Source organism: Taeniopygia guttata, chromosome 4A (assembly GCF_048771995.1).
Source record: "Taeniopygia guttata chromosome 4A, bTaeGut7.mat, whole genome shotgun sequence".
NCBI classification, from domain to species: domain Eukaryota; kingdom Metazoa; phylum Chordata; class Aves; order Passeriformes; family Estrildidae; genus Taeniopygia; species Taeniopygia guttata.
The window spans coordinates 5,469,662-5,496,188 of record NC_133029.1 but is presented as its reverse complement, the minus strand read 5'-3'; the positions used below and the strand labels follow the sequence as shown (position 1 = coordinate 5,496,188).

General features: G+C 54.4%; 1 long non-coding RNA gene across 1 annotated transcript; it reads left to right on the top strand.

Annotated features, from left to right (window-relative positions):
• The first annotated feature begins 21,655 nt into the window (after positions 1–21,655).
• On the top strand, positions 21,656–26,138 carry LOC121469976 (uncharacterized). The gene is made up of 2 exons (XR_005980371.2): positions 21,656–21,950; positions 25,297–26,138. It is a non-coding gene; the product is annotated as an uncharacterized lncRNA (long non-coding RNA).
• The last annotated feature ends 389 nt before the right edge of the window (positions 26,139–26,527 follow it).

The following is a 26,527-nucleotide window of genomic DNA, read 5'->3' as shown; positions in this document are numbered from 1 at the left end:
CAAAAAAAAAGTTGCAAGAGGTGCTGGATGCTGCTTTTCCACGCTCAAGGGGTGAGGAAAGGTGGGTTCAGCATCTACCCACATCCCAGGGATCTGAGGGAATGCTGGGGCTGGAGCAGGAGGGATGGGATGCACCCACCAGTTGTGAGATCTCCCACATGAGGGACAAGCCATGAGCTCACACCCAACCCCTGCAAAGCCTCTCACCCCTGGATTCTTGTTTGGCATCAGGCAGGAGCTTTTTCCCCCATTATTGATCATCTTTCCATAGAAATCCTTACATCCCTGCCTGTGGTCATTAGGCTTTGGCCATTCTGTCCCAATTTTTCCCTTTGTCCCTCCTCCTCCTCCAGCCAAAAGTGGGGCTGGGGGATCACCGGGAGGCAGCAAACACAGCACTCCCATTCCCAAGGGATCTCAGGCCAGATTTTTTGGCAGTGGCAACCCCCAAAAGTGGCCCTGGACCTGGCCTAAGTCATCTGGGCAGAGGAAGAGGAGCTGATGGATCCCAAAGGCTCCCACTCAGCGATTAACTGGGAAGTGGGAGGGAATAATTGGACATTTAACTCAATGCTGGCACCACAGACCTTGTGCTGGGGCTGGAGAGAGGGAAGAAAGATCCACTCTGGAGCTACAGGATCCTCTCCTGAGCCCTGGGATGTAACCAGATACCTCCTGGTTTCATCCCAGCTTTCGACAGCCCATTCATCCCTAAGGGATGCTCATATTGGGGGATTAGAGGAGAGAGGAGTTTCAAGGAAGTTGACATGGATAAAAACACTCCTCAGTCTGGTTGCATTTGTCTTTTTTGGGAGCTTTTCTTCTGGGTTTCTATTAAGGTTTTTTATTTCTCAGAGAGGAACAGGTTTGGAGAGATTTCAGCCTTTCTCAAGTGCTCCAAACAGAAATGTGGCAGCTTCAATTGTCTCCATGTAAACAAGCAGAGAGCCAAGGCCACCGGGCTGGATTTGGACAATCTGAAATTCCCTGCAAACTGCCTCCTTTTATGCCACTGACCATTAGTCAGGGTGAGGCAATGGCTGCAAACAAGGGAAATCCATGGAAGCTGCAGAGTCACGGCAGCTCTTCCAAGAGCAGAATTCCAGAGCTGTTTGGGTGGGACACAACCTTAAAGCTCAGCTCATCCCACCCCTGCCGTGGGCAGGGACACCTTCCACTCTCGTAGGTTTGTCCAAACCTTGTCCAGCCTGGCCTTGGATACTTCCATGGATGGGGCAGCCTCACCAAACGCCACGTGAATGGTCACATCAGCCCAACAGCCTTGGACTGGACAATTCCCAAATCCACAGGCGCTGTCCTGGTAACCACTCCAGCATTCCCATCACACATCAGCGCTCAGGAGAGTCAGTGTTTGTGTCCTTTGCTGTCAATCAGCTTTACTAATGAATTTTTATTAGAGCAAACAAGCATTTATCTCATCCCCCCACAGGGCTCTCCTCACTGGCAACAAAACATCTTCCCCCAGACCCATTTCTGAATTCCCTGCTCCCTAGGGAATTAAAACCTCAGGAGTGAGCATGAGAGCAAAACCTCTGGGCTGGGATGTGCCACATCAACCTTCTGTGGGCCCCCAGGCAGTGTTTTATGTGGGCACAATGGTTTGCTTTTAACCTTAAATATCCTGAGCAGCAGCCTTTTTGCAAACCTCAGGCAGCAAAGGAAGGGTTAACCCCACCACAGCTCCCAAAAAAGGGGTGGAAATGGAGATACTGGAGGATAAAAGGGCTCTCAGGAGGGGTCAGTTTGAGAGGAAGAGAAACAGAGGCGAGAAAAGAAATTTGTTTCCACATAAACCCCAAAGGGTTGAAAGCATTTATGAACCAAAGGGCCAAAAGGAGTGGGGCACATCCTGAACGAGCTGGGATGTCCCCAGGAGAGGAGGGACAGAACCACCCACACACAGCCCTGGCTGGGTGCTGGGCTGGGGGTCAGTTATTTCCTGGGGAAAAATCCTAAAGGAAGAGGAGGATTCCAGCCTTATGGATGGGGATAGCAGGAGGCTCCAGCAACAACTGAGCACCACCAGCAGCAGCAGTTTTCCCTTTAGCCTGGGATCATTAGGCAGAATATTGGCTCAAAATGGAACCTGGGGGCATTGGGATGTTCCCAGCTCCTGCCTTTCCCTCTCCACTGAAGGCTGGCTCCTATAGGGAGGAACTGAGCAGTGGCCTCATGGATGGGGAGGAGATGGAGGAGATGGAGGAGATGGAGGAGATGGAGGAGATGGAGGAGATGGAGGAGATGGAGGAGATGTTCTGTGCTGGGGGACTGCTCCTCATGACAATACTAAATTTGGCCTGATGGACTGGGAACAGATGAGACTCCGGGGAAACAGAGCCCAGCCTTCAAGGTGATGCCTCTGCCCTTGAACACAACAGTGGCTGGAAATATCCTGCTGGATGAGGGAACAGATCCCACGCCATCGTTTGGGGCATGGGTGGGAAACAGGGAGAAAAATCTGGGAGCAGAACTGCAGGGAGAGGCTGTGATGGATGCAGCACCTCAGTCCAAGCCCGGCTGAGCTCTGTGGGCACAGGTCATGGGCTATTCTGGCACATCTCCCTCCTCTTGGCACCTCTGAAACACGTGAAGCTCTCGGCAGAGCCCTGGAGCCGTGAGCCTCCACGCCAGGCAGCCGCCGGGAAGCGATCCCTTCCCTGGCACTGCCACAGCTGAAATATGGATTGAGGAGAGGAACAGCTCCAAAAGGAAAGACAGAGAGACAACTTTGTTGTCCTGGCCAAATCCGAGCTTGCCAAATCCCACTTCTCTAAAATGCTGCCTGCATTTTCAATAAATAAGGAGAAATCAAAACAAACCCCCATCCCTCCCGCTCCGGCGCGGGCTGATTCCCAGACACCTGCCACATCCAGTGCTGGCGTTGTCGGGAGAATGAATCTGCCCGTATCGCTTGCACATTTGTCTGTAAAGCTCATTAAGATCGGGCGAGATGAAAGGCAGCGCCGCAATGTAAGATCATTATCGTTATCAAAAGGAACACAGCAAACTGCTGCTCGAGAGGCAGATCTGTTTCCGTGTAAGAGCTGTTCAAAGTTCGTCCCGACGCTCCCTAATAAGGTGCCTGTTCTAGGAATCAACTTCAAGAGCTTCCCTCATGCTGGGGAAGACTTCCAAGGACCCCTTTGTCCCTCGCGTCTGTCGCGTGAATTTTCCGCGGTGTTTCTGACATGGTGGAGGTGGTTTGGATTCAGGGAAGGGGATCCTGTGTCCCAGAGCTCCCAGTTTGTGGGATGCTCGTCAGGCATGGCCACAGGGCTCTGGTGAGCACGAGGATGGGATGGACACCCCATGATGGGACCATGGACATCTTTGATGTGACCATGGACCTGTGTAATGCCACCATGGAATTGTGTGGTGCGGAATTATGTGATGTGATGTGGACATGTGTGATGTGACCATGGGCACGTTTGATGTGACATGGATGTGTGTGATGTAACCATGGAATTCTGCAATGTGACCATGGGCACTTTCGATGTGACATGGATGTGTGTGATGTCACTATGGATGTGTGTGATGTCACCATGGAATTCTGTGATGTCACCATGGAATTCTGTGATGTCACCATGGGCAGGTTTGATGTGACATGGATGTGTGTGATGTCACCATGGACACTTCTCAGCTCATTCCCAGCTGCCTTCCCTCCCTCCATCCCCGTGGAATCCCACACATGGGATGGAGCCCAGTGCTCAGCCTAGCCCCCCCTGGGCAGCACCAGATGCCCTCCAGAGAATTCCACATTGGGTTTCAATACACAAATCCAATCCAGAGTGGTCTCCCCAGCTGGAATTCCTCATGGAATAGCCACAGTGGGCACCACAGAGCAGAGCAGGGACCGTCACAGCCATCACCAGGCAACACCACCATGTCCCACCTCCCACCAGTGCCTCCCAGAGACCTTCATGTGTGGAGTCCTGCCACAGATGCTCCAGGAGCTTCCAAGGAAGGGCTTCCCATGGGGTCACAGCCCCCCCACACAGAGCATGAAAGAGGAACTGGCTGGTTAAAAACATCCTCCTGTTCCTGTGCTGGGAGGTTGCTGGAGCCAAGCCTCAGGCTCGAGCTGACGGATGGGAATTTGGATGCAGAGAATCCTCTCCTGCCTGGAGGAAGCAGAAGAGTTAAACTCGCTCAAGGCACCATAATTTTTCCAAGAAGAAAACCGTTCTTCCCACACAGGGTCAGTTCTTTTTTGAAACCAGCCTCCCTTTTATCCCCAAGAAAATCTGCTCATAATTATAAAGCAGGGAAGGAGAGGTTTCTGGAAATATTCATTTGCAGCTGAGCCATTTTCACCCTGGCACAGGCGGAGCGAGCCTTCCTCGTTCCCATCTGTCGCGTTCGCGGCGGCGCCGATGCCAGCCAGGCTCTGCCACCCAGCGTGGCACGCTCGGCAGGGACAACGTGACACCGAGCTGGGAGGGGGCCGGGGGGCCGCCAAGAAAGCGGGAAGGACTCGGAGCGCGCGTCCTGCCCAAGATGTTCTTCTTACACATGAACAGCTTGGCAGCACGAGGGGCTGGGAGGGGGGGAAGAGGAGGAGGAGGAGGAGAAGGAGGAGGAGGAACAGTTCAGGCGTTGTTGGGCGCTGTTGGGGAAGAGATGAATAGAAAAGCTCACGGAGCTGAGTTTGATGGACTCGACAGATTCCAGACCATCTCCACCAGCATCATGGTCTGAACTGGAGCACCAGGGGCCACTCAGCCCAAATCAGGCATCCCACATTCCCTGTGTCCTCTCAGCACCTCCACCTGCCTCCAGGTGATGGGATCCGTGCTCCTGCTGCAGGGAAACTGCTCTGGCTTCTCCCATCCCTCTTCCATAGCCTCATCTCATTTCCACAGCCACAAATAAATCAATCTGCTGCTGGTGCCTCCACCTTCAAATATTTATAGAGTGTTATTACACTTTTCACTCCCTGCCTGCACACACGCGCCCTTTCCTTTAAACATCTCCCCACCCAGCTCTGGATATTTAGTTCTTTTAATCCCTCCCCATAAATCTCCCCTGATCCACTCCCGGTGCTGTATCCATTCATTTCTCTGGATGAGAGGCACTGTGATGGATTGGCACGGCAGAGCTGTCCAGAAAGGGGATGTTGTCACCTCCTTCCGTGGCACAGTGCCCGGGGACCATGGCTCAGAGGGTGTTGGACACCTCCAACCATCTCCTGGGCTCTTCCTGTAATTCCTGGCTCCGTCCAGACCTCAGCTTTCTGCCCTCATTGGATTTTGCATTTTCTTATTTCTCCCTTTCTCTTTTTCCCCCTCCCTTCTCCTGACTACAAATGACAAAATTGCCAGCAGCTCCCAGACAAGCTGCAAACCCAGGAATCAGCTATTTCTGGAGACGGAATTTTAACTTCCTTTCTTGATTTGCAAATTTCTGGGGAGCAGCTTGTGAGGCCCAGGAAATCGGGAGTCAGGGAAGGCTACAAATTCACACGTGGGATTCTTCAGTGGGGTGAGGTCTGAGCCCTCAGGAGCAGCAGCTACATTCCCTGGGCAGCTTTTGGGAACCATGGAATTGTTTGGGTTGGAAGAGACCTTAAAACCCATTTTCATTTCCCTCCTTGCCACAAGCAGGGACACCTTCCACTATCCCAGGTTGCTCCAAGCCCTGCCCAGCCTGGCCTTGGACACTTCCAAGGATGGGCTCTTGCCCTGCAGCACCCCCATGGCATCACCCCCACCCTCTCCGAGCTGGAATGGGGATGGGATGTGCAGGGAAGGAATGTGCTCAGCCCAGCAGCTCTGCCATGGCCAGCAAGGCTCAGGGAAAGATGAATAGAAAAATAAAGTACAGGGAAGCAAAGAGGGAAATGGGATTTCTCTGGTCAGGTGGGCCCCAGGCAGACCTGCAAAATTTCCTGGAGTATATAATTTGCTGGAATAAAGCTGCTTCAGGCAGCAAACCCCCAATGGCTGATGGAGCTGGTGACACAGAGCCTGGGATCACAGCCTGCCATGGAGCCCTATCCCTGCCAGGATAACCCCCAGATAAGCACAGAGTTGCCCAATTAAACAGCCTGTGCAAAGCCATGGGAAAGGCTGAAAGGATTTAGGGAGCTCAGGGTGGTTTTCCAGTCAAGGGATCAGACGAAGGAACTCACGACCACAAAAAGCCTCATTCTCTGTGGGGACACAGAGCAGGCAGGGCTAGAAGCAGGGTCCCATCAGTGCTCAGTGAGGCTCAGCAACAGGGCACTGGACAGGAGTTCTGCAGGGATTTACAGGGGCAAAAGCACTTGGATCATCCCCAAGCCTGCAGTGGAACATCCCTTCCTCCACGGCTTCACCAGTTTTGGTCCAGCTCAGAACGTCCCCAGTGCAGGAGCCATTCCAGCCCTCCTCTTCCCTGAACTCCCAGCCCTCACTTCCACAGGCAGCCTTCATCCCAAGCACAGGGGTCTGCTTGTTCCCAAAAGACTTGGCGGGAGGGCCAGCCCTGCTTCACTGGGGGGTGATGGACTGAGTGGAGATGAATTCCTGGCTGGGGTTAAATCCCAAGTCAAGCCTTCCTTCATTTCTGAACCACCTTTTATCCCCACCCAGCTCCATTTCCCACCCATCAGGTGCTGCTTTTTGTGGCTGAGCAAACCCAGCAGTGCTGGAAGTGTTCATTGCCCTCACAGATGTTTCTGTGACCCTCCACAAATTTTGGGGTTGGACAGAGCCCATGGCAGAGGAGCTGTGTTCACCTGCAGGGGTTGCTTGTGCTGTTGAACAAACACCATGTTCCTGCTGCCATGGTGAACTGGGATGCCTCAGCTCTGTCCCAGTCAGCTCCACTGAGCTGGACTGGTGTCCCCAAACAAGGGATGGTGCCCCTCTGTCGGGACAGGAGCTGCTCCAGGTCCCCGATCCACAGGAGCTGTAATTATCCCTTGGCCCCGGCACAAATGGCTCATTTGACTTTGAACTCTGAGTGCTGACACGCTGGCTGGTCTTGGAATTGGGGCTTAAATCAAGGAGCTTCCCTCCAGGGAGCAGGGGGAGAAGGAGACAATTAGATTCGAGCCCTGAAGTTTTACAAGTCTAATAAATTTCCTGGTCGCCTGCGGCTGCTGGGGAGAGCCAGGACGGAGCCCTTGGTGAAGGAAAGCCAGAATTTCTCCAGGCAGGAAGCCACAGAGGCACCACACAGCTCTGTCAGTCAGGGGGTGACTTGTCTGACCCCCCCAGTGCCACCCCCAGCTGGGGCTGAGAGGTGGGGATGGAGACACCGGGTCCTCAGGAGTGACGATCCAGCGTCCCACTCTGCCCATTCCCGGGGCATTCCTTGGGCTGCTCGGTGGCAGAGGAGAAGAGGAAGGTCAGAGCCAGCAGAGTGGAGGGAAGCAGCTGCTGGACACAGCAGGGGAAAAGCAGCTTCCTAATTGTGCTTCTCTGCTGGAAAAGGGTCATGGCAGGGAGGTGACGAGGTGTTGGCACCAGTGCAGGAACACCTGGCAGGGACAGGGCAGGGCAGACAGGGAGGGGAAGCAGGATCACCCCCAAGTTCCTACAGCCTTAGGGAGCCCAGCCTGGCCTGTGGCTGCTCCTTATCCTGCCAGAGCTGCTCTTCTTCCAGCCAGGACCTGACCCTTCTCTTCAGCAATGCTAATGGAGGAGGATGGAGAAGGAAGCTCCTTTCTCCAGGAAATGCAGCCTCCCAGAGCCCCTGCAGCAAAGGCTGCTCCCACCTGGGCTGGTTTTTATCTCCTGCCAAGGGCAGGTGAGAGGGAGCAGCTGTATGAGCTGCAGCTCCGGGCTGATCCCAAGGGAAGCTCGTACCTGGCACAGCCACCTGCCTGTGCCTGCCTGGGCTCTCCAGGGGCTGGGGCTCTGTGCCACAGAACCATGGAATGCTTTGGGTTGGAAGCTTAAGGCCCATCCATGGCCCTGCCGTGGGCAGGGACACCTTCCACTATCCCAGGTTACTCCAACCTGGCTTTAAATGCTTCCAGGGATGGGGCAGCCACAGCTGCTCTGGGCAACCCATGCCAGGAATTCACCACCCTCGTAGGTGGTGAATATTTCCTCCTAATATCCCATTTAATCCTGCCCTCTGGCAGTGGGGAGCCATTCCCCAGCTGGGGTAGCACAGGAGGGGCTGAGGCAGAGACACAGCCCAGCGAGGAGGGGTCCAGGTAAAAGTGAAGAGCCCTGGGAATTCTCCTCCTGTGTCCCTGCCCTGGCACTGCCAGGTGCAGCTGTCCCACCGCCAGGATGTCTCTGGAGAGGAGCAGGAATGCCACTCCCAGCTGATCCCCTTCTCCATGCTCTGGAGAATCTCCCTGTTGCTGCCCAAAGGGAAGCAGCTCCTCCGCTCCATCTCCGCTCCCGTGGCCGCCTCTGGTGTTTGTTTAACATCCTTTTACTGCAAATTACATATTCCTCTGACACGATGTAAAATATGTTTTATGCTCTCATTTTCCCCTTGTCTTCCCACTAAACCTTTTCCAATTTGTGCTGGATACGCTGTGCCGGGATTAGCTGAGCTGTGTTTAAGCAGCCAGTCAAGCCTCAAACGTCGCTCGTAAAACCTGGAGGTCTCTGTGAGTCCCTCACACTTGTCACAAGTGACCATAAATCCCCATTTCCTGGCCACCTGTCTCTCCCTCTCCTTTTCTTTCCTCTCTCCCACTCCAGGCAGGTGAGGGATGTGGAGCGTGGTGAGGCTGGAGCTCGGCAGGACCGGGTGGGCTCCAGCCAGGACTCGTCTCCAGCTCACTGGGAAGGGCAGCAGAGCTCAGGTCTCATCCCCCCCTCCGTGGTTTTTCAAGGTGGATTTGGGGGTGCCTCAAGGAATCAACAAGGAGCTGAAACCTCTCCCACCAGGATGGGAGCCATGAGATTCCAGGAGAGACGCAGTGATGCAGCACTGAGGTCATCCAGCCTGGGGGACAGCTGGCACAGCCTGGAAGCACCCCCACATTGCAGAGGGCAGTAGGGGGGCTAAGGGATGAGCTGGCCACTGTCCCCTGTGCCACGTGCCAGTGGCAGTGTGCAGGACACCGGGCACAGGCTGGTCATGGTGGCAACAGGGAGGAGACAGCTGGGCTGGGGACTTTTCCCCTTTAAAACAAACATTTCCTGGCAGGGGCTTTGCAAACCCCTCATCCCAGGCTGAATTCCTGCACTTATCTCCAAACACAGATTTCTCTCTGGATGAATTCACAGCACCCGCTCCGGGGCTGGGCTGAGTCCGCCTGAGCTTTCCCCACTTGTGTTTTGTCTTGTGTTTTTGGAGCACTGACAGGGAACAGCATATCCTGAACAAGCAGAGCCTGGGCTGGGTCCAGATTCTCCAGCCAGGATGTGGGGGAACGGACACGGCCCCTCACACAAGAGGGTCCCTTTTCCTGGGAATGACCAAGGATGGCCAGCCTGGAGCTGAAGGGACACCAGCAGGGCTGTTGGCAGGGCCTGCCTTCCTTGAGAGGGGCTTTAAGATCCTTCCAACCAAAACCATTCTGGAATTCTATGTTGATCTTTGACAAGAAATCCGCTGAAGCCATAAGGGCTTAGGGGAGTCCTGCATAGGAGGAGATATCTCTATATATGGAGATATTTATAGGAATTCAGGTATTTATTTATAGAAATGAGAAACAGGACCCCTCGTTTTCACCTGGAGCAGGGTTGGATCCTGCTGCAGCATGAAAAAGCAGGGAAAAGGACTGGCATCATCCATAGGAGCAGGATTGGGCCAGATGGCTCCGGGCTTTGCTCCTTTCAGGTGGGTTTGGGATTTTCTCCTCCTTTTCTTCCCAGAGAAGGTGGGTGCAGGTGGGGAAGGAGCAGCTTATGGGAATGCTCCTGGGCAGTTTTACATGGTGTTGGCCTGGGCAGTGGGGTGTGGGCAGTGGGGTGTGGGCAGCTTCTCCTGGGTTCCTCCTGCCAAGAGCAGCAGCTGGTGAGCACCCACCAACCCTCCAGCCCCTCAAGGAGAACACAGGGCAGAGATCAGGGACTCCTCCACCCAGGCAAACCCCCCAGGGCACCCCCATCCATCCCCAGGAATGAAGAGACCAACACCCCAGGAGCTGGGAGCAGAGGGTAGGAGGGCATGAGGAAGCTTTATCACATTTTCATTTTAATTTTCCAAATGCTCCATTAAAAAAAAAAAAAAACCAACCAAAAAAAAAAACCCACAAAACTTGTCCCGGGGACATGTGTAACTAATTAAATGGTACAGGGAGAAGAAAAACACGGCTTTTTTAAGAACCTTTGAATTATGGCTGGAGGTGAAGGAGGCGACAGGCTCAGGGGATAATTAATCAGCAGAGGTGAGATGGCCCAGCTCCCTGTGCCAGTGCTGGCTCCTGGCTGCCAGAGCTCGTGGCCCCAGCACTGGGAGCAGCCACAGAGCTGGCATGGGGGGCCAGGGGGCTGCAGAGCCCTGGGAAGAGCCAGGAGCCTGCAGAGCTCAGCACTCTGCACCTCCACTGCATGGGAGGATCCTTCCCAAAGAGCTCCGTGGAGGCTCCAGTGGAGTCCAACCATCTCTGGGCACGTTCCCCTCCACTCAGCTCCCCATGGTCATCCCAATTCCTCCTCAGCAGCACAGGGAGCCAAACACCCAGATTCTGCTGCTGCGTCCCTCTGCTGGAGCATGGCCTTTCAAAAGCACCCCAAAAACCAGGAATGGCCCAGGTAAACAGGCTGAGAAGTCTCTGAAGGGAGAGAAAATGTTGTGGCATCTCTGAGTTCACCCCACCAGGAACATTCCCAACTCCTGCCTGTGCTGAGGAAGCTGTGGAGGTGGCATTGCTGCCCCAGATCCAAGGTATCCTGGGTGGGTACCTGGAGCAAGGAGGGCTCATCCCTCTGACCCCCTGATGTTCCACTCTGATGTCCCTGTGGCGTGGAGAAGCCTCCTGGTCTGATCCAACACATTTTGGGATCCCAACAGAGTGCTGCCATCCTGGGAGATCCTGGGAAGGAGTGGCTGGGCAAGACAAGGGGTCCCCAGCTTGGGAACAGCCCCCAGCCTTGTACTTCCCAGCAGGGAAGGAAATTAAAATGATCCTCTCGAGCTTCTGGAATATTTCCTTCCCCCCATCCAACACCCTCTGCACAGAGCTGGGGTGGGAGCAGCAGCCTGGTGCTCCAAGGAGCAGGACAGCAGGGGCAGGGTGGGTATGATCAGCTCAGAGGAGGCATTTTTGAGAGGTGACCAAACACTTTCCAGTGGAATGCTGGAGTCAGGAAATGCTGATTCCACACACTAGAAGGGCTTTGTGGAAACATTTATATTTCATCGACGTGTTTGGTGAATAATTATGAAAACACTGCGAAGTTCAGGGGTCCCAGTTCAGTTTTAGCATTTTTCCTCTGAGTTAAAACATCAAAATCAAATCAAAATGCTTCAAAAAACACTTCCAAGCTTTGTGAGAGAGATTTTTTAAAAAGAAATTCCATTATTTATTAAATTATAGTTTTCCCAGTTTTATGTTCAGGTGAAATTTGAAGATTTGAGCTCCTCCCTCTCCCAGAGATTGGATAAAGAGCTGTCAGGGCTCCAAGGCTTCACTTTGCTGTGAACCTGACCCTGAGCCCAGTGAAGGTGGGAACGCCGAGGATTTGTGGCCTGGTGTGTCTGAGCAGCAGCTGGGTCAGGGTGTGCAGTGTCACCTCCTGCACTGATTGTCCTGTCCCCCTCCTGCCTCTGTCCCTCTCTGCTGGCTTTGTCCCATCTCCAAGGGGCTGGCATTGGGGGGACATTTGGTGGCCATTTCCCTGCTGTCACCTCGCGTTCCTGCAGCACTCAGAGCAGCAACAAACAGGGCTGGAACTTTGGACCTTTCCGATTAACATTTTGCTCACTCACCTGAGCAAAATGTGAGCAACCAGCACCTGGGTGGCCCTCCCAGCCTGCTGAACAACCATTTCCATGCCTGCCCGGAGTAAGTGATGTCCTATTTTCCCTTCATTCATATGCAGGTGGCATGGGAATGCTGCAGCTGGCAGCGGGATGGTGCAGGGCTGTCCCTGTGCCCCTCACTGCTGCCCACCCAGCCCAGTCCACAGCACTGGTTTTACTGCAGCTCTGCTGCTTTTCCTGTGCCCCAGGGGCACCCCCAGAACTCTGTGGGGTTTGTGGGGTGGAGGGAAATCCCTCAGCTGCTCCCTCCCGCAGGGATGGATCCCAAAGCTGCTTTAACATTCTGCTCAGCCACACGGAGCAGGAGCTGTCTGCCAGCCCTGCAGGGACTGTCTGATGGCTCCTGCTCCTTGTCACAGGCACTGGTGAGGTGTATGTCTGTGTGGCCGGCTGGGGACACCGATGGAGCAGGGACACCGCTGCCAGGACAGCCCCAGGGGCACCCAGCTCACCTCCAGCTGCTGGCACACACTGGGGAGCTCCCACATCCAAAGGGAGGGACACAAGGGCCAGCCCTGTGTCCCACCTGCTCTGTGGGTCAGGCCAGCCCTTGCAGAAGTCCTCTTGGGCTCTCCAAGCTTTTCCTCAGAGATGTGCTGCCCAGCCAGGCTGGATGGAGCAGGGATGGGCCACAGTCCATGGCAGGACAAGGTCCCTGGAGACCCTTCCCCTCTGCCCCCCGGGGACAATGGCTGGGGGATGTGCTAGGGTTGGAAGAGTGGAGGAGGCCGTGTGGGACAGGGCTGGTCTGTGGGAGGCAGAGCCATGGCAGGGAGTGAAACTGGATCATCCCTAAGATCCTTTTCAACCTAAATTATTCCATGAATCTACGACACCAGGGAGGTCCCCACGCAGCTGTGGATCAATGCCATGAGACAGGGACACTGTGACAGCCCCAAAGCAGCACTTTAGGAGACAGCAGGGAGGGACACAAGGACGAGCAGCCTGGATGCTGCAGGGTCTCTGTGCCATCCCCAGCCCTGCCCGGGGAAAATATTTGGCCAAGAGTTTTATTTCTGCTTGATCCCTGTCTGTGTGCAGGTCCTGGGGCTGGTATGGCACTGAGCAGGTCTGTGTGTGCCCTGAGCTGGCTACAGCAAGGTCTGGGCAGGGCAATGTGTGCCCTGGGCTGGCCAGAGCAGGGTCTGGGCAGGTCTGTGTGTGCCCTGAGCTGGCTACAGCAAGGTCTGGGCAGATCTGTGTGTGCCCTGAGCTGGCTACAGCAAGGTCTGGGCAGGTCTGTGTGTGCCCTGGTCTGGTCAGAGCAGGGTCTGGGCAGGTCTGTGTGTGCCCTGAGCTGGCCAGAGCAGGTCTGGGCAGGTCTGTGTGTGTCCTGAGCTGGCCAGACCAAGGTCTGGGCAGGTCTGTGTGTGCCCTGGGCTGGCCATGGCAGGTCCAGCAGCCCCGAGCCCCTCCTGCCTCCTCTTGCACAGCTCTGAGTCACAGCCAGCCATGGAGCAAGAAGGGCAAGGCTTGTGTTGAGTGAAAACAAAGGAAGAAACTTTTCCAGCTGCTGAGGAAGGGAGGTGTTTGCTCCCGAGGTGCCAAGGCAGCTCCCGATGGCCTTGGAGCAGCGGGGTCTGTGTGCCCATGAGGTCTGTGCTTGGACATGGAGCAAAGCATGACTGCCATGGGGCCCAGCTGTGCCCTGCCGTGGATTTTCCATGTTTTTCTCCTTCTCCCAGCTCTCAGCAGGCAGAGGGTGTCCCTCAGATCGACCCCTCGTGCCTGTGCCACAAGAAACCAAAGGAAGGCACTCCCAGCTCGGCCTCCTCCACCCCACCCCAACCAGGAGACCCGAAATTAGATTCCCAGAAGGAAGGGAAATGGAATATCAGCCCCGAGACTCTTGAGAACCTCCTGCAAAGCTCTCAGAACATCTCAGAGATGTGGTCTAGATTCCCTCTGAACTTCCTGCAGCTTCTTGGGGCTCTCCTGGGAGCATGAATGTACTTGATGCAATTTCATTTTGGGGTGGTTTTCAAGTAATTAAAAGACACGACAGAAGAAAAGGCATAAAATTAAAGGGAGGGTTAGCAGGGCTGTGAGGGAATTCCCCAGGCAGAGCACAGCCATGCAATGGGTTTAAAACCTTCTCCAAGCACAAATGGCTCTGCAGAGCCAGCGGTGGAAGAGTTTGCCAGTTTGTTCTTCTCCTCCAGTGGGAAAGAGAGCAAATCCTGCCTTCAGGAAAGATGCCAGGACTTGCCTGGACTCCCTGTGGAGCTGAGGAGCAGGGATGGGAGCTGAGACAGCAATTCTGGTGGGCAGCAGGGCACTGTGCATGGTGAGCTTGGCTGCTCCGGTGGAATTCGGCAGGGCTGCCTGGGAACAGCAAAGTGTCCCCACTTGGCCGAGTGTCTGGGATGTGCCTTGCTGGAAATCAGTGCCAGGATGGCTCAGACACGCTGTGCTGGGGTCACTGCGCAGTCCAGGGCAGTCCCTTGCCCAGGGCTGTGTGCTGAGGCAGCAGAAGTCCCTGGCTGAGCTCCAGGAGCAGATAAGCTCTTTGGTTATAGGATAACCGGATTAACCAGGCTGTGTGGGGGCAACAGCTCCCAACTGCTCCACCAGAGCTGTGGGGCTGCTCTGCCCCTTGGCCTGCCATCCACCTGGAGCAAAAGGAAAGGTGGGAAACTCTGGCTGCAATGTCAGGAGCAGCACAGACACCCAGGGATCTGGCTGACACCTTCAGGGACAGCTCCCAGCGAGGTGGGGTTGGTACAAGACCCATTCCACGGCATCCCATCCCCTCTCCCTGTCCCTGCTGAGCTGCTGGAATCACATGGAGCTCCTGAGGCTCCAACTGGGCCACCCTTTGGAAGCCCCAGGCAGCAGCAGTGCAGACAGGAGGGTGCGATGAAGCATCTACAGCCATACTGATGTTAATTCAGCTCCAACCCCAGCCTTCCTCCCTTCCTCCTCCTCCTCCTGCTCAGTCCCCCACTCCCACCTCAGTTACCAGCTTTCCCAGCCTGCTTCCCAGGCTTTGTCCCACCTCAGAGCTATCCCAGCCTTTGCAGTGGGAGCTGCCACTTCTCCCCGGGGGAAGCACAGGGCTGGGAATTGGTAGCCCAAGTGACCCAGCTGGTTTCACTGCTGGCCCTGGGGAAGGCATTGAATGCCTTTGGCTCAGCTCATCCCAAATCCTGGAAGCAGAACGACAAACTGGACATGACTGACAAATTAATGCTTGGAGCCTGCTCAGTAGGCAGCAGTCACAGGAGTTACCTGAAGGACAAGGCTGGGAAAAGACTTTCCTGACTCATAACAAGTGAATCTGGGACAAGGAGAGCACCCGAAATTTCCTACAGTCATAACAGCTTCCCTGGGATTAGCTGGGGAAGGGAGAGCCTGCTCAGCCCGGGGATGAGCAGCTTGTTTGTTAAATTAAAGGACTAAGCAAGAAACCAATGTTTTGGGATGTAGTTTCTTCCTTGGCTGTAGGTGGTACTTCCCTTGCTCATTCCCCATGCCCAGGGCGAGCTGTGCAGGATATGGGAGAGCTCCCAGGGAGCTTCTGATCCCTCCTGCATGGAGGGAGGGCTGGAAGTTGTCCCTTCCCCAGGAGAGAGGAGCACGCTGGGGAAGTGCCTGCTCCCAGGACATGATCCAGACAGAACAGCTCCCTCTCCTCTTGGCATCCACACCTGGGCATCCACCAGGATGTTCACTGGGAGTCTCTTTTTCCAAGCCATCCTTGTCCCCACTGGCTGTCCCATGGAAGGGTTGTTATAAATGAGGCTGATTTCAGAGCCTGGGGAGTAAAAAATCCTTTCCTCCAAAGCAGCAGCAACTTTTCCACAGTCCTTCAAAACTCCGCCAGAGGATATGGCAGCTGTATGTCCATCCTCCTGCCCCAGGCTTTTGGATATCTCCCTGTTGCTCCAGGATCACTGCATCCAGGACCCAACAAGTTTGTCCTAACTTTGGCCGTGACAGCAGAGCAATCCCTCACTGCACAGGAGGCGCTGCCATGTGGAAAACAGGCATTTCCATCCTCCAGACCACGGGATGCAGAGGAATGGACTCCCGGAGATGGAAGAGGTGTGACAGGATGGGCAGAGACACGGTGCTGGCTCGGCTGGCTCCTGCTCCATCACCTCCTGCTCGCTTTTCCCAGTGGGTTCCCCCTCCCAGCCTCCCGGGGTGTTTTCCTTGCACCGAAGCCGTCTCCACTTTCCCCACAACATGAACTGAGGCGACCACACAAACCAGAGGCTGGGAGTGGGAGAGGCTCCGAGTGCACCAGGCAAATCTGATCCTGCCAGATTAGGGAAGGCTTTAATGAGGCTTTGAGCCCTTGCCTGGCTCTGGGGTTTATGTATGGCCACGGTCACCGCTCTGAGAGTGCCACTGCCATCCATCAGCCCCAGCACCTGGAACCTGGCCAAGCACCGGGAATTTTGTGCTGAGTGATATCAGAAGCCAAAACGAGCCCCACATACTTTGGGTAATTCCCAGAGGCCATAAAACACCTCGGCCGTCTCCCATCCAACATTTATGTGTTTGGCATTAAACTTCCCCAAATTAGTGCTAAGTGCATTAAAGTTGTAAAACTACCCGGAGTAAAACCCCATTAAATTCTCAAACGGGCGGATGCGGTGCACCCCCAAACCCCTGGAATTCGGGTTGAAATCCAGGAGCCCTGTGACACCCAGGGCTTGCACTGGGAGCAGCCGGGAATGCCGTGGTGGAAGGGATGAGCCATTCCACCACCAGCTCCCGGAGCAGCTTTTTCCCAACAGGGGATTCCTTTGAGCCGTCAGACGTTGCAACTCTATTAATACTTGCTGGAGCATCGGATACAGACAAGACAAGCAGGGGGACAGGAGGGGAGGACGCAGGAAACATCCAGGCTTGGATTGGTGTCCCAGTGTCCCTGGCATGTCCGGGGACAGCAGGGTGGCAGAGAGCCCCAGGGGCTGAGGGCTGGCCTGAGCTCTGCTATTGTTGGGCTGCAGGAACCTCGGTCCTGTCCCAGCTGCTCGGGATGGAGCTGCTGCCACATTCCAGGAGGAGCCCAGAGGGCTGCCAGCATTTTGGCAGGAAGTTTTGCATGGATCCTCTGCCCTCATCTTAGTTTGGAGACCCTCCCAGGAAGGCGGGGGGACTTGGGAGACCCAAACCACAATCCCCAGAGTTCCCTAAACACTCCAGGCATTCCCTGTCCCCCCAAATCCTGTGCCAGCCCCAAACTCCCTGTGCCACAGGGAATCTGGCACACAGCCTGTGCTATTCATTCCATCCCCTCCATTCTGGCAGCCCCGTGTGTGTTTGGTGTTTACATCCCGGGATCCCTGGATACTGCCGACCACACTCCTGGTGCTTCCCGTCACCGGCTGACATCTTCCTCCCGATGCAGCCTCCATGGGCAGGAAGCGGTTTGGCTCCTGCAATTCCTCATGTGCCAGACTGTCCATGTGAACCCACCAAGTCTGGGAAGGGAAATATCCCACAGAACGCCTGCAGAAGGAGGGATGGGGATGGAAGGCAGGGATGTTGCCCTGACTGCCCTGGGTGAAACCGGCTCACCACGGGCAGGAGCTGTCCATGCAGCAAGGGAAGGTCATATCCTTGTGTTTGCTTTTCCCACATGTTCCCAGAAAGGTGGGGATCTCTTCCCAGCTTGCTCCTGGCTGACGTGATCCAGGAATTGTGCAAACAGCCATAAAACCCCACAATCTGAGGAGGAAATAGCTCTGCCTCCCTGGTGAATTTTCCTAAGGGAGGGAATTATCAGCTTGGCCTCCAGCTGAAGGGAAGCACTGCAAGGGTCAGGGACAGGCATTTATCTCTTTTGATCCAAGTCAAACTCCAAAGGCTCTGTCCCGTTCCTTCTGCTGTGCTCCTGCCTCCACTGCACATTCCACACTTCCCACCATTTTCAGAGGCCCACCCAGAGCTCAGCTAGGTAAAGAGTCTTCCCAATTTCATCCCATCCCATCCCATCCCATCCCATCCCATCCCATCCCATCCCATCCCATCCCATCCCATCCCATCCCAGCCTTCTCCTGTTATCATTTTCCACCCCGGACCCTCTCTCCCTTGCCCTGCTCCAGAGGCAGGAGCAGGATGCAGGGCCAGGTCCATGCAGGCCCTTGGCCATTACATCCCATTCCTGCTCTCCAAGGTACCTGTCCAGTTTTATCACTGTCCCTTCCCAATGCTTTGGAAACCTTCCCAAGATGTACTTACGGAATTACTGTTCCTGCTCTGAAGAGAGAACAGCCAAATCCTTGTTTTAATTCCTTCCCGTTAACATCTGAGAGGATTATCCTCCCCACAAAGGGCCAGGGTTTCGGTAATGCTGTTTTCACTCGTTTAAAAGTGAATTTTGTAAAGTCCTTCCCTCCCTGTGTCTCCTCCTCCAGTTCTTTCCATCCCTCCATCCCATCTCTTGGCACATGGAAGGTTCCAGGGTGGGTATGGAATGGAGAGAGCTGCCGCCACTGATCCGAAGAGAGTTCCAACATTAACAGGAGAAAAATTCATTGAATCCTCAGGTCAGGGTTGGAGAACTGAGGCCAGAAAGAATTTGTGGTGCCCTCATTATTTCAGTGCCAATTCCAGCAGTGCCGACAGGATCCAGCCTTCATCCAGGCAGGACAAGGACGGGAGCATGTCAAGAACGGATTTCCCCCCAGTCAGGAACAGCTGCACAATCAACTCCAGGACACAAAGAATAGGGAGCAAACAGGAACAGAATTACAGCTCTGAAAAGCTTCCAGCACATTGGAGTGGCTGCCGACATCTCTCACCCTGAATCACTCCATCCCTCTGGCACCGAGCACGGAGCCTCCAAAGCTTCCTGATCAACGGTGTTGCTCTTTTTGAGCAGCCACGCTATTTATAAATGGTTGGTAAAATATTTATGTTAAGAGCCACTTTGCCTTGCTGCCTTAGAAAATTAATACGACGTTAACTGGGCTCCAAACATTTTGGGTTTTCAAAATCGAGCTGAAAATTAAACAATCCTTGGATCTGGGGTGGGAGCAGCACAGCAGCAGGAGGATTTATCACATGGAAAAGCAACAGGGCCACCACTTCTCTGCCAAAGCCATCAGAATTCAGAGGTATTTTTATGCCTTGAGTAAATATTCTCCTTTTATTTTCTTGAAAGAGTTTTAAAAAAAAAGAATAATAATAAAACCTGGTCGTTAAGGACAATCAAAGCCAAGCCGAAGATGCTGATGTCATATTTAAAAAATACAGGAGGCTTCAAGATAAACTTTTACATTGCTCAAATATAGAAACTAATTAGACCTTCCCAGCCCCTACAAGGATTTCTCTGGAAGGTCCCTCTGGTTTTGTCCTCTTTAAAGAAGTGCTGATGCTTCATGGAAAACACAGATAAACAATTTGTTCTCAGCCCAGCCTGGCTCTTCCCTTTTCCCTCTTTTTCTCTCCTTTATCGTCTCCTGCTGAGCTCATTGGTGGAAGCAGAGGCCAAACTCATTTTTAGTGGAAATGGGGTCATTCCAAGGCTGTCCCAGCACAGCCATTCCCAGGCATCTTCTCCATCCCCTCCTTCATCACCCTCCCCAGGCCAAGGAGTGCCAGAAGAAATATGTAAAACCCCAGGAAAAAGCTGCTTTTCCCCTCTCTTTTCCAGGCCCTTTCCAAGCCCCAGGAGTGTGGTGTTGCCAGAGGTCCACAGGCAGGTAGAGAAAGGGCAGAGTCAGAGGAGGAAGAAGAGGAGGAAGAGGAGGCTCTTGGATGGTTCCCTCCTGCCCTGGAGGCAAATGTTTCCCTTCAAGATGGGACACGCCAGGACCTGCAATAAATCCTGGAGTTGGCTTTCCCAAAAGAGTCAGGAAGGGTGAGTGAGGAGACAGAGCTCTTCCTATGGGGATGAATATCCAGTTGAGTAACCCTCATTTGAGTAACCCTAATTAAGCCCTTCAATCAATGTGAGCTGAGTCACTGGGAGAGCAGCAGCCTGAATCTTCAGGAATAACCAGGGATTTGGGACCCCAGTTGGAAGATGACACTTAGAAAAAAATCAACGCTGTTTGTTTGTGTTCCTGACCTCAAAAAGATGGGAAAGATTTGGGATGGGCACCCCAAAGAGCCCCTCTGCTTGAAACTGCCGAGGAAACTCTCATGGCGAATCCAAGGAATGTTCTCATGGTGCAATTGTGCAAGAGCAGGCTTGTCCATTCACTGCTGGCCCTGCCCATGGTTAAAAAGCTGAAGGTGAAAGGGCTGGGATGGGGAAAAGGGAGGATAATAAACCTCAGGAAACACCACGGAGGAGAAGGCTGCCCGAGTATCAGGGATCAGCTGAACCACCATGGGAACCAACCAATTCCTTGGAGAGAAAGGACAGAATGGAGAAGGTCGGGGTGGATTGTCATTCCGCAGATGTGTTGAGGTCAAGGAGAGGGAAAAACAAGCCTGAACAAGGTGTGGCAGCAGGGAAGGAGTCACCAGGCTCCCCTACTCCTCACATTCCTTGAATAGCTAAAATAACACCAACCAAATCCAAACTCAGCTGAAGACACTGATGTCATCCTCGGAAAGATTTTCCAGACCTGCATTTTTTATCCTAATAAAATAAAGGCAGCAATTAATTAAATCCCAGCAGGCCTTAAAAGGCATTTTTGTGGCTGGCGTGTCTGGAGGCCACGGGGTTGGTGTGCAATGGTGGTGACACACGGAGAGGGAACAGGATATTCCTGAAGGAGAAAGGAGGTCATGGAGCTGCGGAAGGGCGAGCTCTGGGAAAGGGAGGTGAGAAACAGAGGGATGGTTGTGTCACAGAGGAAGAGGGGAGCAAAGCATTGTGGAGTCATGCAGTCATTCAGGTGAGAAAAGCCCTCTGAGACTGAGTCCAACCATTCCTCCAGCACTGCCAAGGCCACTGTTAACCCATGTCCCCAAGTGCCACAGCCACACCTTTTTTGGACACTTCCAGAGGTGGTGATTCCATCACTGCTCCAGCCTGGGGAGGCCCATGTGCCCTGACCCTGGTGCTGTCAGGTTTCTGCTGTGCCAGACTCTTCCAGCTCTCCCCACATCCAAGTCAGATTGTTCCAGGACTTGACCATCTTTTCTATGAAGAATTTCCTAATATCCAATGTAGATCTCCCCTGGCACAGCTTGAGATCATTTCCTCTCCTCCTGTCCCTGTTCTCTGAGCAGAGCCTGATCCCCACCTGGCTGTCCCCTCCTGTCAGGAGCTGTGCAGAGCCACAAGGTCCCCCCTGAGCCTCCTTTTCTCCAGGCTGGAACTCCCCAAGAGAGAGACAGAGACCCCAAAGGGGGAAATCCAGCCAGGGACACCTCCCACTCCAGGTGTGCAGAGGCAGGAAGGCAGCCCAGGTGTCCCTTGTGCCACCCTTCCAACCACCCAACACTGGTCATGACAAGAGCCGAGTGGTTGGGCCACTCAAGGAAGCTCAGGAGGGAGGGCTGGGGCCACCACCAGCGTGAGGACCTGTGGCATCATGTGTGAGGGTGGATCTGGTCACATGCAGCCCCCAGGTGTCCCCACAGCTGCCCTGGGGAGGCAGCTCCAGCCTGGCAGAGCAGCAGCTCCGTGGGCCCGGCAGAGCAGAGGAGCCTGTGCCGATATTGCCTCATTGACTCCATTGTTCAGCTGACTCCGTTGAAAATGGAGCATGTAATTGTTTCCCCGAATAGAGTCGAACACCATTAAACGTTGGGCTGAAGATTTGCCATCCAAAAAATATTCCAGCTGGCTGGCAATCCTCTGGGATTGGCTCTGCATCACCATGGTTACGGACTGGCCACAGCTTTATTCCTACGGTTAATTAAAAAGCCCCTTTTCCGAGGTGGGTGTGCCCAGGCGTTTGCTGGCACCACGGCTCTTCTGGTGCCCATCCATGAATTCTGTGGCCCTGGGAAGGCACCACAGAATTCTGAGACCCAAAGTGAGTAGGGGGAAATTGCACATTGGACACAATTCGACACCCACAGAGAGCTGGAGACGCTGCCAGAGATGGACATCCCATCCACAGGGATGTGTGTTTTCCAGAGGAACCCGGGAGTTGTAAACAAGAGGTTTGTAAACCCAGGTAAGGGACTGCATTGTCTGTCCTGTCTGCTTGTCCATCTCCCACAGATTAGACAGAGGTGGTCCTTGAGCAGTGTGAGAGATGCTCCCAGAGGATGGGGATTGAGGGAGAAGTGGCTCTGAAGGACCTTTGTGCCCTCAGAAGGCTGAGGTGGAAGCACAGCCCAGCTGCCACCAGGGGTTGCGATGTCCTTGGGCACCTTTTATCAGCAGAGTTGTGAGATCACCCTCGCCAGCAGGGAGTGGAGTCCAGGGAGAGTCTGGATTTCAGGGAATCGTGGAATAGTTTGTATTGGGAGGGAGCAAAGCTCATCTTGTTCCACCCCCTGTCATGGGCAGGCACGCCTGCTGCTATCCCAGATTTCTCCAAGCCCCATCCAGCATGGCCTTGGACACTTCCTGGGATCCAGGGACAGCCACAGCTTCTCTGGGAAACCTGTGCCAGAGCCTCTTCACTTCTTCCTTATATGCCATATAAATGAAGGGAAGGGAAGGGAAGGGAAGGGAAGGGAAGGGAAGGGAAGGGAAGGGAAGGGAAGGGAAGGGAAGGGAAGGGAAGGGAAGGGAAGGGAAGGGAAGGGAAGGGAAGGGAAGGGAAGGGAAGGGAAGGGAAGGGAAGGGAAGGGAAGGGAAGGGAAGGGAAGGGAAGGGAAGGGAAGGGAAGGGAAGGGAAGGGAAGGGAAGGGAAGGGAAGGGAAGGGAAGGGAAGGGAAGGGAAGGGAAGGGAAGGGAAGGGAAGGGAAGGGAAGGGAAGGGAAGGGAAGGGAAGGGAAGGGAAGGGAAGGGAAGGGAAGGGAAGGGAAGGGAAGGGAAGGGAAGGGAAGGGAAGGGAAGGGAAGGGAAGGGAAGGGAAGGGAAGGGAAGGGAAGGGAAGGGAAGGGAAGGGAAGGGAAGGGAAGGGAAGGGAAGGGAAGGGAAGGGAAGGGAAGGGAAGGGAAGGGAAGGGAAGGGAAGGGAAGGGAAGGGAAGGGAAGGGAAGGGAAGGGAAGGGAAGGGAAGGGAAGGGAAGGGAAGGGAAGGGAAGGGAAGGGAAGGGAAGGGAAGGGAAGGGAAGGGAAGGGAAGGGAAGGGAAGGGAAGGGAAGGGAAGGGAAGGGAAGGGAAGGGAAGGGAAGGGAAGGGAAGGGAAGGGAAGGGAAGGGAAGGGAAGGGAAGGGAAGGGAAGGGAAGGGAAGGGAAGGGAAGGGAAGGGAAGGGAAGGGAAGGGAAGGGAAGGGAAGGGAAGGGACGAACATCGAAGGAAAGCCTGCACACAAATGAGCCTTAATTATCTTAATGACATGGAGCTGATTATCAAAGCCAACATTTAGGGCTGGGGATCGGATACCATCTGGTGCTCTGCAGCAGCCTGGGAAGGGCTAGGACTAAACAAACTTGGGTTAAATCCCTGGAAGTCCGACTGGGGGGTGCTGTGTCAGGGGCTTAGCTCTCAAACCTCCCCTCAATCCCTCCCTCGGGGGCCGAACATCACCAGTTCCCCTAACCACCATCCCCAGCTCTGGGGCTTTCATCCTCAAGTTGTTTCCCAGGCAGAGCCTGCCCTTCATGAGGAATTCCATGCTCAGATTCCAGGAGCGAGCCTGGCTGCTTTATGAAAGAGAATTTTTGAGTCCTTTTGTCAACAGCTAAATGTTGCAGTTGACAAAGTCAATGCAAGATGCGATATTATAAATATTAGATTAATTTTATTGTATGGGATTTATAGCACCTAAAGATCCAAGGAGTTATTTTTACCTCTGTGAAAAATAAAACAAGAGAGTTAAAGTGATTTGTTCAGACACATTCCTCTCAAAAACTTTGTCAGAACCAGCAGATTCCCCAGGAACACTTTGATTTCCATAAAATTGCATTTCTCAGTGGGAAAACCAACCTGTCAACAATTTCAGGCTGAGCCCTCCCACAGAACCAAGCTGGCTCCAGAGAGGCAGTCCCCAAACTGTGGAGCCTGTTTTCCATCCCCAGGGTGGGGGGATCCCCCAGGCTGCCCCGTGTCCCTCAGGGGTTACTCACTGTGACAAAGCCATGTGCATCCTGTAGTGCTGCTCATTCCTGTGAAACCTTGGTGTAAGTTTCCACCAAGATGGGAGGCAGCAGCCAGGGGCTGATCCCACATCCCAGGAGATTCCCAAGCCCTGGGACCCCCAGGGATCTGTGCACACTTGAGAGGAGAGATGGTGTTGGAGTTCATCCATGCATGGGATGGGCAGGAATCATCAGTGTGATTTCATCAGCATTGCTTTCCCAGCAATAAAAAATAACCTGCCTAAAATTCCAGGGAATGAGGGATTAGCTCCAGCCTGGAGAGGCCCTTGTGCCCACCCTGGTGCTGTCAGGGTTCTGCTGTGCCAGGCTCTCCCAGCTCTCCCCACATCCAACTCCTGCTCTCCAGCCCAGCCCAGGAAACTCTCCTTGGATTCAAGGCACCCTGGGATGTGCTCGGCAGTGCCGAGCCTCCATTCCAACAGGCACAGGGATGGGATGTGTCCTCATGGGACACAGAGGGATGTGTCCTCCTGGGGACATGGCCCTGCCATCTCCTGGGAGCCTCCAGCCTCCACTTAAACCATTTAGAGGTGCTCACACCCACCCCGGAGCTGTGTCCCTGTGTCCCTGGTGATGCTCTCAGCCGCCTCAGCTCCCTGATGGAGCACGATGTGCATGTCTGAAGCATCTCCAGCTTCTTGGACACACTTGGGGCACAGATGATGGTGTGTTTGCTGCATTTCTAAGCAACCATTTTGCTTCTCATGCTGAGTGTTGGGCTGGTGACGCCCCAGCCTCCCCTGCTCCCACCTCATCCAGGTTTCCCAGAGCCCCTTCCTGGGGCTGCTGATGCCATTTCCCCTCCACTCCCTGCTCTGGTGGCTGCTGCTAAATTTAGCAAGGAGCTTCTGTCCATTCTAATACTAATAGGCCCATTTTTAATAATGATGTTTTCACAGCAATTTCAGCCCATCACGGTGTCACAGGGGGATTGAGGGAAAAAGCCTCTAATCCCTGTTAATAGATTCCATTTGACAGCGAACGTGTCTCGGGGTTCCTTCCCAAAGGCCCCGCTGGGCTCGGTGTCACTTATGGCTGACCTTGGAGGGGAACAAGACCTTCTCCAGAAGAATGGCGCAGTGTCCATCTGGAATGGGGCTCCCAGTCCCCCCAGGCCCCCTTCCCCACGTCTCAGGTTTCTTGGAAAGTCTATTTTGGGAAGTCTCATGGGGTGGGGGTCTCATTCGCTTTTTCTTCTCTGCTGGCACAAAGGTAGGTGCTTCTTCCTTCGCAGATCAGGAGATACAGAATTTATCCTCAGCCTTTCTGCTAGGAAGAGTAAAATCCTTTTTTTTTCCACACTAGGAGGTGGGGAAAGAAAAGCCAAGAGTATCAGAGTCATGCCTGCTCTGAGGAACCAACAGAAGCTGCTGATCCCTGTGGTCCCAGCTCACTGCTGGACAGACTGGAGGTAGAATTGCAAGGGAACCCCCTTGGAGCCTCACAGCCCCCCCAGAGCCAGCCTGCCTGACCTGTGGACTTAAATATCCCAGGAAACACCTGCTGGAAGGTGTCAGCCAGCACCTCACGAAGCTGCAGGTCCAGAAATCTTTAAACAGGGAAGAATAATCAGTAGTTCTTCAAGCTCAGGCAGCACCTCCCACCTGAGAGTGGGTCCCATTTTCCCAGTTGTGGAGGGGTAGGATCCATCCCCCAGCACCTCCCAGGATGGACAAACAGGGAATGCAGTGTGGTGGAAGTGCCCATGGCCAGACACCTCCTGCTGATCTGTGATGGGCCGTGAAGGTGTGAGAGCCCCCACCCCTGCACTGCCGCTCTCCCCCCTCTCGGGGGGTTCCTCCAGCTGGAGGTGGTCTGGAAAGGGGCAGGTCAGCCCTGCCTGGCTGTGCCCCCTGACCCCTGCCAGCCCCCAGCCCTGACCCCTGCTCCCCCTCGCTCTCCCCTCGCCCTCTGCGCTGTCCGGGTCCTTCCCCTCCTGTCCCCTCCTTTCATCCTGCCGGGATGGAGCAGCAGCTCCGTGTGTGTCCAGGGGCTGGATGGAGCAGGAGCCAGGGGCCCCTGGCAGTGTTTTGGGGGGCAGGAGGAAGGGCAGAGCCCTGCTGTAGCTCACAACTAAATGCTGCCTTTCACTCCAGCATTCCCAGGGAAAGTAATGAGAATAATTAAAGGTAATTTCATTTATTTCAGCTCCAGCGTGTAAAGCAGATGGGGGTGGGGGTTTCAGCCTCTCACTGAAGAAGGGGAGGGCAGAAAGCAGAGCCCCAGTGCCGAGCTGCCTTCAGGGGTTACAGGGATGCCCTTTTCCCTCCTGGGACCACGGTTCCTCTCTCTGAACCCGGCTGTTCCTGCGGCTCACCTGGAAGAGGAGATCCCACAGTGTCCTGGGGATGCTCAGTGAGTGGTTCTAGGGGGGAAAGGATGGTCCCAGAGGGAGCCTTCCCCTTGAGAGGCCTGTGCTGGATGGACCTGTGGAATTACCCTGGAGAGAAGCACGGAGCAGGGAGAGCTTCCCTGGAGCTGGGCTTTCCCCCTCCCGTGCACAGGGAACGCAGAGTGAGGCTCAGCCCAGCCTGGC